This window comes from Taeniopygia guttata, chromosome 1 (assembly GCF_048771995.1).
Source record: "Taeniopygia guttata chromosome 1, bTaeGut7.mat, whole genome shotgun sequence".
In the NCBI taxonomy this organism is placed as follows: domain Eukaryota; kingdom Metazoa; phylum Chordata; class Aves; order Passeriformes; family Estrildidae; genus Taeniopygia; species Taeniopygia guttata.
In genome coordinates this window covers 84,570,259-84,576,446 of record NC_133024.1, presented here as the reverse complement: position 1 = coordinate 84,576,446, position 6,188 = coordinate 84,570,259, and the positions used below count along the sequence as shown (strand labels likewise).

The following is a 6,188-nucleotide window of genomic DNA, read 5'->3' as shown; positions in this document are numbered from 1 at the left end:
GGGCTCCATCCATCCCCTCGAGGTTCCCTTCGGGCAGGACGCGCAGGGACGGCGGAGCCGGAGCCCCGGGAAATCCGCTCCCCGACGGCTGCCGAGAGGGACGCGCTTGGAGCTGGCAGCGGCACGTCCCACCCGCCCTGCTGAGCATTCCGCTGCCTCCGGCCCCTCCGCCGGCGGCAGATGAAGGAGCCGCGGGCGGTGTGTGCAGGGAGGGCGGCGGGGAGGCGGCTCTGCCTGCCGGCCCCGAGCTGTGCTGCCGGGAGCGCCGCCGAGCCTCCCGCTCCGCACGGCTCTGCCGGCGGCGCGGCCCGCGGCGGCTCTGAGCACCGGGAGGCGGATGGCGGCAGCCGGACCCTGCCCGGCCCAGGGGCGCTGGGGCCGCGGCTCCCGCCCCGGCGAGCAGGGGTGAGGGCCGGCACGGCACGGCACGGCACGGCACGGCACGGCCCCGCCCCGCCCGGACACAGCGGCTGCCGCGGGCAGCGGGGCGTGTGGCCGCCCTCACGGCCCCGCCGCTTGTGGCGTCGCCGCCCGGGGCAGCGCATCCCGCTCCGCCGGCGGCCCCGGGCCGGCCCTGCCCTGCCCTGCCCGCGCCGCGCTCCCAACTTTCCTCGGCGTGGCACAAAATGTGCCGGGGAGCCGCCGAGCCCCTTTGACGTCTTGATCCTCTCCGAGAACTTAACAGGATCGCAAAGCCCTTCGAGCGGCTTTTCCCGGTGAGCCGGGCTTAGCGCTGGGGCTGCGGCCGTAATCCGCCCGCGCCGCGCGGAGGGGCGGCCCGGCGGGCCTGCCCTGCCCCGCCGCCCCCGCCGGGCCGCGCCGGGCCGGGCCGGGCCGGGCGGGCGGCGCTGCCGCGGCTCCCGGCGCGGCCGGAGCGCTCCGGGCCGGCCCAGGGAGCGCTGCCCGCAGGGAGAGCGCCCGGGCCCGCATCCGGACGGACGGACGGACGGACGGACGGAGCTCCAGAGTTCGGATGCTGCGAAGGAGAGCGTGGGCAGGTGAGTCTGAAGCAGGAGGCAGTAATAAGCCTTCTGTCACGCCTGTGAGAGTGGCATCATGTCCTGCATCGGACTTCAATTCCAAGCCTTAGCTCAAGCTCAAAAGCTTGAAATGAAACGTTTGTTTATTTATTTAATTTTTTAAAAAAGCGTTAATTTGATTAATTGATGCAGAGATCTGTGTACTTAAATTGGATTCAGGGCACAAATCTGAGCAGACGTGGGGCTGAGGGAACTTACTCTACTCCTCTTGACTGACACTTAATTTTACTAGCTTGATCCATGTGTCTCTTAACTTTTCCACTGTCTGGCGCCTGTGGTGTAAGCATGAGGCTGTCAAACCCAGTATAAAAAATGCTAGCAAATACTACAAGCAGTGAAATGGAATAATTTTCCAGTGATTCCTGGTGCTTTCCATAAATTGACCTTGTTTCTAGAAATATGACATCTTTTGCAAAAGTCTTGTACTGTAATCCAGGCCATAGTCTGCCTAAGAATGTAGAAGATAAAGTAATAACTATAATCAGTGTATGTCTGTAATGCAAGGTCCCCTCATATGCCAGGAGGAAAAGTCTAAAAAGATAAGGAAAAGTGACATGAACATTAGTTTAGATCTCTGAAGAAATGATGTTCAGTGTAAATGTTGGTACCTGTTGATCTACCTGTTTTAACTATATTTTGTTTTCCAGATTCATAGTTGCTGCATTCAAAGCAAATAGTTAAAGGATTGTTATATTTAAAATCTGTAATTTTCATTTTTCCGAGTAAAACTACATCTGCACTTTCAGATGCTACAGATATTGAAATAGCATAACTGTGTGTCTTCAGTCAGCGCAGTCTTTGGTTTTTTTCCTTCTAGTATTTTTCATGTTGTTTTCTTTGAGTATGCATGCTAAACCCATCTGATTACAAAAATACATGTTGCAAATGAAAACGGGACTGTCGGGATGTTGAATCAGCAAGGGTAATCATCGTAAACAAGTGCTGAATGACTTGAGGGAAGAACACATCAGCTTTAAAAAATTATACATCATCCTTCTGTATCAGCATGTCTCAGCTTTGCCTTCTGTGTATCCCAGCCTTTGTCATCCAATTTGCGCCCAAGCTGTCATTTCAGTTCAGCACGTTGTCCGGCAGCCTTCTCCAACGTTGCCATCTCTTTTCATTAGCATCTCTTAAATCCTCTTCGGTAGGATGCCTCCTTACGGTTTGTGAAACGTGACACGATTTACCCCTCGTGTTTCCCTCCCCCAGCCAAATGGGATGGCTCCGATGGTTCGCATAACGCGGGCAGGGAGTGAATTTAAATGGTAACAGTTACACGTGTGCACACATGCAAACATACACATTTATCTTACAGGCACACATTCAGGACTGTAAACCTGCTGTTCTCATGCTATGTTCACTTTTAAGAGTTAACCTTGATACATGAATGCACTGACAGGAGACGTTGGCAGAACCAGTGAATTTTAGGCAGTGGCTCCAGAAGCCTTGCACAGAGCTTATTTGCTGTATAGAAACATGGATACCTGCACCATGTTAACCCATACTGGCAGCAGAAACATGATGTGACTTGCTTGTCCAGTCAGCTGTAATTTTTAATTTGCTGTGTTTAAATTTACAATATTAAATTCAATATTCACAGCTAGTTTCTCTTGAAAAGTTTCCAATCTAAAAAAGAATTCATCTGCAGAAAATGGTCTCAGAAAACTTCAGTAAATTTTAGAAAATTGAACTATATTGCTAATAGTTCATAGTTACAGAAGGGAAACTTGGTCCAAATAATTCAATTTATTTAAATGATTATTTTGGTACTAAAAGGTGCCAGAGACTCAGCCATCAAATAGATCAAAGGTAATCGTGCATTTCATTGTAAAACTATAAATTATACATACATGAATAATGCAATGCTTTATGAAGTGCATGCACATCTAAAGTACCTGTGAAAGGTAGAGAGTATTTGACATCCTTGGTTGGTCCTGAGGCTACTGGGCTATGCATATAAATTATGTGCATTCTCAGGAGATGTCAGTGCTCATAGACTGTAGAAAATGTAATATGATGTAGCAGAGAGTAATAAATTTTGCGAAGTGTGCTTTTAAAAGAGGCCCTAGAATTTAAAAATTGTTGATTTAAACTGTAATGAATTCACGAGGGTAAGTTGGTACTGCTGATTGTTTTTTCAGCTCCCTTAGCTTGATCTCATAGCCTTCATGCAAAGCTGATTTCCATATGAGTGTACCAGAGTCCCATGTGCAGGGGAATTTGCAAATCTCCAAATCATTGAAGCAAAGGTTATGCCTTGTCTTCAAGCCATGTGTTTATTTAAAAGTTCCAGTGCCCAGTCTTTGATGTCTGCTTGTTGCCATTAGTGGTTGCATCATTGGAGCTGCAGCCTGTCACACAGAACACACACAAGATACAAAATGCACAGCTGAGCTACAACTATTAGCAAGTGATATAACAAGGATCATGTAGGTGGAGGTCAAATCCCAGAATAAATCCCAAAGATTTATCAGGGTTAAACCTGAGAGGCTGTGTGAGGATTTGGAACATGTCTTAACTAAAATGATGTTAGTGATCTTATGCAGCTTATCACTACTTCTACAGCAATAAATAAATTGCTGAAGGCTTCAAGAAAACAGCATTTTAAAAATTACACAAACACATAGGATGCATTATAAAATCATATATAAAGTCATCTTTTACTTTGTGGTGGTGATACATATTTCTCCACAAAAAGCTCTTTTTTTGAATTCTGCCCTATTTCTGTAGTCCTTTAAGCAAATAAGCATTAAGAATGCTAAGTGGTGGTATAAATAGCTCGGTCTGTCATTATTATTTGATAAACAACTACTTTTACTTTGTATCAGGTGTATTAATTCTTGGTTGGTTAACAATATTGAATTAAGGTAGGTTGGGTTGGCAGATTCTGCCCCAAAAAGGAACTGCTAGAGTAACCCCAACATGAATTCTCAGTGCTCTTGAGAGGGAGATGACAGTAATTCAAAGATCCTTCTCAGATACATGACAGGCTGCAGAGCTCACTTTGATGGCTTAGTGGATAGCTGTCAATTTCCTAAATTTGTTATAATTTGTTATAATTTGTTATAATTTGTAATATTAAAGTGTGTGTCTGTGTGTTGGGGTTTTTTTTTTGCTGCTGAGAACATGCAAAATTGTCTGAAACCCAGGCCACAAAGCTGCTCAGAAGCCTTGCCTGTGTCCAGATTGCAGTGGGTGCGAAAACAGATACTCCTGCTGCCATAGGTGTTCTGGAGTGCTGAAAACCCATGAGAAAGCTATTTGTAGCCCATAATCTACTGGTAGAAGGCTCTGGAAAAAAGAAAATTGTTTTTTTTCTCACTTAATTTGAAGCAGGCTTGAAATGGTTTTTCATTTTTGAGGTGCAGCTGCTCAGCACAATGCAATTTGCTGCAAACAGGTGAATCAATTCAAGAAAGAGGGAAGTTATGGCTGTGAATTGGGTGCCACTCCTTTTGGCCTGGAGTTAGAAGTCCAGTTATTTACAATCCCAGTTTGGTTTCAGTCATTTCATATATGTAGCTTCCTTCTTAGTGCCTTGTTCCTACTTACCTGCATTTCTGCATTCGTACTTCAGAAAATCCACTGGATGGCAGAGCTCCTAAAATTTAGACACTCCAGCCTTTGTAGCTCTAGTTTTAGGTCTTTAATGATGTAGTTCTAAAGAGACAAGTAAAACCTGATTTTCCAAATTAGGAAATACTTATATGAATCTGAATTTTTCATATGTTCCTTGAACTCATGTTTGTTGCCAAACAACTGGCTGTTTGACACAAAAGCTCAGTTGCTATTGAATCCAAAAGGAAGAGGATAAAAGAACCTGACCATTTACATTTCAAGTAGGGAGTGCTGTCATAATGTATGTAATTTATTACATTTTTAATGGGATAACTGCAGCCTCCCATTTCCCAGCCCCTGTGCGGCTGGGTAGGGTGGAGGAGTTGGGAATGTAGGGGTAAAGTTGAATCTGGGGAAAATGAGTGGTAGAGTGTTTTGTTTCCCACCATCCAACTCTATTTTTTAATTTGCATTAAATTGAGTTTTCCCCAGTTTAAGCCCATTTTGCCTGTGATGACAATTGATCTTCCAATGTCCTTTTTCTTCCTGTTTTTTCTCTTGACCCATGATGAGCTTTCTCATCTTGCTTTCTCCCACTGGGCTGCTGAGGAGGGGAGGTGCAGTAGCCGCTCTCTGGGCATCTGGCAGCCAGCCAAGGCCAACCCATCACTGAGCTCTACTCACTTCTTAAAACTACCTTATGAGAACCAGTGTTTAGTGGCAGTTTTGGGATTGCAGGTCCCAGATGGTTGGAGCTGTCTCTCTGTGGCCCTGCAGAAGGTGTTTGTGGAGCCTTCTGACTCTTCAGGACTTTCCTGCTGGTTGACTCCTGTTAAGCTGCTCTGTAGTTAATTACTTGCCATATTTTGGATCCAGTGCTGAAATGTCAATCTTCTCCTTAGACTATTAAAGACATTTATCATTAGGGTTCTTAGAGGCTTGGAAGGAACAAATATTTCATCTTCATCAGATAGTTAGTAATTTGTCAGAACTTTATGGACTTTATGCAGTGCCAAACCATATTGCTTCAGGAGGTCTCAGCACCTGCACTGTACCCAAATTACCTCGCTGTTTATTTCTATCAGTCCTGTGTTCAGTCCCTCTCTACCACAGCTGAGCACATGTAACACACTTTCATCCACCCTTCCTAGCTCCTTCCAAAAATATATTAATGTATTTTATTGCTTAATAGTAGAGTTGTATTTCTGTGAAAATTTTCTCCCCTCCTTTCCTCCAGTATAGTGCAGAGTAAGAGCTCAGACCACACTGTATATTAAACGTGAATTTTACAGCTGAAATGATTGTAAGGGATCTGAAATTAGCTGAAATTTTACTTACATACTTCTATTTTATAACTTTTTAGTCTTCACCTTTTAGGGTGCACAGGCCTCATTTTCCTTTCTCTCCCTTTTCCAGGTCTTTAATCATTCTTGCCATGCTGTCATTTTGCTTTATCTTTCTGATTAAGAAAATGACTTGGAGTATTCCAGATAAGTCTGTGCTGTTGTTTCATGGAGCAGTTTTAGTGGGTTTTGTGTCATTAACATGTACTGTGTATACATTGCCAGTTGTGTCAGCAAGCCTGCC

General features: G+C 45.3%; 1 protein-coding gene across 3 annotated transcripts in view; it reads left to right on the top strand.

Annotated features, from left to right (window-relative positions):
* The first annotated feature begins 595 nt into the window (after positions 1 to 595).
* The window catches only part of CNGA3 (cyclic nucleotide gated channel subunit alpha 3), a 29,565-nt gene continuing 23,972 nt past the window's right edge, over positions 596 to 6,188 (top strand). For 2 of the 3 annotated variants that reach the window (XM_030277931.4, XM_072932353.1), the window contains exon 1: positions 596 to 998. The gene's annotated coding sequence lies outside the window, so the exon portion shown is untranslated. Of the gene's footprint in view, positions 999 to 6,017; positions 6,127 to 6,188 lie in introns of all 3 variants that reach the window. The other variant, XM_072932344.1, reaches the window with a different exon arrangement.